At 38.7% G+C, this 2,439-nt stretch overlaps 1 long non-coding RNA gene across 1 annotated transcript; it reads left to right on the forward strand.

The window, feature by feature from the left end:
- Positions 1-1,022: 1,022 nt before the first annotated feature.
- On the forward strand, positions 1,023-2,212 carry LOC129758672 (uncharacterized). The gene is made up of 4 exons (XR_008740039.1): positions 1,023-1,144; positions 1,200-1,330; positions 1,386-1,606; positions 1,750-2,212. It is a non-coding gene; the product is annotated as an uncharacterized LOC129758672 (long non-coding RNA).
- Positions 2,213-2,439: the final 227 nt, after the last annotated feature.

Here is a 2,439-nt window from a genome sequence, read left to right on the forward strand (position 1 = left end):
TTTAATGGAACTTCTTTCAAGAAGGTCCATAACGTTCGCGTAACATTCTAAAACGCACCATTAAGATACTTGAAGGTGTTTTAAAGAACCTGTGTGGGAATTCTAAACGACATGTCAAAAATGTCTGTCAATTTCTTGTCATGGTATTATACATGCAGATAAAAACCAAAATATGAGCGCTTATAACCATAGCAGCTTTGCCTACTAGCGACATGACGCATACGTCGCGACGTTGAAAATCATAACGACGCATCGCAAGTTTCCTAGGAAACCTGACGCATGCGATAGATGGCCTAAGGAAAATCAACAAAAATAACGTAAACAATGTTTGTGTACTACATGGAAATCGCCTACTGGACTGAAAAAAAGAATAACAAATCTGCGAATGACAGGAATCTCGCTAGTAAAAAGTGTCGCTAGTAAAACTGTCGCTATTCGGTTTAGTGCTATACACATAATATTTGTTTTGTTTGTACCTGTACTGATATTTACAAATGGAAACAAAGATTTTTTTCGAATTTTTCTTATAAATGTTAAGATATTCGAATAAATTTTTGAGGATGCGAATTTTTGTTTATTGTTCATTTGGGTACTGAAAGTCCTTTGAACGAAATAAGGTACAATCTATTGACCAACCCATTCAATCATCTCAAATGAGGCTGGTGAGTTTCATTGCAACCTAGAGAGCAGCGGTTCAATTCTCTAGACGTAATCAAAACAATATAATTAAAACCAATGAGATAGACCATGATAGACCGGCAACCTACACGGAAACTTTCAAAAACTTAGCGAGTAAGTTATTTTTACGCAACAGAAAGTTCTTTGGCATTTTCTTTTGTTTGCATAGTTTTCGTTTCTTGTTTTGTATGCAACTCAAAAGTTTATCCCATTAAACTTTCAAGTGAGTAGTTTTGCACTTGCCATTTTGTTTTTTCAGGAGCGTTGTTAATGCCGCGTTTTGCACCGATTCGCGAAAAATTTTATCCGGAAGCGCAATCGTGCAAGTCATATCGTGAATTTTCCCTCAAAACGAAATCCGGCAAGTCAGCGCAGGTCGACTTCGGTTACTTCCGGCTCTCCCGAAAGACGATTTCTTTCTCCAGACAGAACGGTTTTGGAACACCTCTGGAGGAAACCATATCAAGTAAGTAGAAAGGTGATTAAACGATTCAAGGGACTAAGTTTAATCCTCCCCGCAGGATGTGCTGCATATTGAGGAAAAATCGGTCTACAATTGGCTATGATGCACGCCTGATTCCCCACCGATGGTTTGGGCCGGAAAAACTCTGCAAATAGCATGTCAAAGAAAAAGACCCCGCTTCCGGATCAGGTAAGTAATAAAAATTCAAATTAATTTAATCGTAACAATTTTCTTTGTTTACCAGGAACTGCTGATTTCCAGAAAAAATGGTTCAAAGGAACAGCATACGGAAGTTGCTTGAAAATATTTTGTCTGTGTCCTCCAAGGGTCTGGATGAGCTGTTCAACTTCCGCTGCATGCAAATGAATCCCAACTGGTCCAACTTCACGATGCACGGACAGATTATGTTGATCGATCGGGGTCACAAAATTTTACTCGAAACCGCTTATGGACGATGATATGAGGGTGAGTTAATTTTATTTAATTGATTAATTAAGGTAATTAACTTTATTTTAGACAAATTTTAATTTGGCTAAAGATCATTACGATCAATTTGAAAAAAAATCTTCTAAACAAATAATAAATGATGTTTTCATAATCCGTTTTAGGTAATCGAAGTTTCCACCCGCAACGATCGGCAGCAAATTTTGAAGCTATCCCGAAAGTTGGGATTCTTGACCGGATACGAATCGCCGGCCATGGAAAATCTCCACCTAGACGCGCTTTTCATCCTGGGTGAAGTGTTCAGCGTTCTGGGAGAATTCGAATTCCGACGGCCGGTCATGGTATAGCCAAACAGTCTCCAATAGGCCAGTGCCCAGCGGCGCTTGCAACGTCCGGTTAGAGTCAAGTGTGCTGGACCTACTGCCGCCACCAATGTCACCGTTGCTCTCAAAAAGGTTGAGTGAATAATGTTGTCCGGAAGAAATACATTTATAATGAACCAACAAATAAAGAAATTAAAATAAACTCCCATCCATTATTTAATTTTTGATTCGATTGAAATCGCTAATTTTTACGATCTTACGATTCTACGCACCGGCAAGAAAGTAAGGAAAAACTTTCCGTTGAGTAAAGTGCATTAAACTTAACGTTGAGTTAAACACGCTAAACTTGAAGTTGAGTTTAATGCATTAAACTTAACATTGAGTCCCTGCACTTTTTGTCCGAGATGCGTACAAAAAAGTGGCGGTTGAGTTTATTATTTTTGCCGTGTAGCAATCTGACATCTGAATGTCAGAGCAATCTGTCAATCGGATTTTTTTTTCGGCGCGTAGAAGTTCCTTGACATTCCCTTA

The sequence above is a fragment of the Uranotaenia lowii genome, chromosome 3 (assembly GCF_029784155.1).
Source record: "Uranotaenia lowii strain MFRU-FL chromosome 3, ASM2978415v1, whole genome shotgun sequence".
Lineage (NCBI taxonomy): Eukaryota > Metazoa > Arthropoda > Insecta > Diptera > Culicidae > Uranotaenia > Uranotaenia lowii.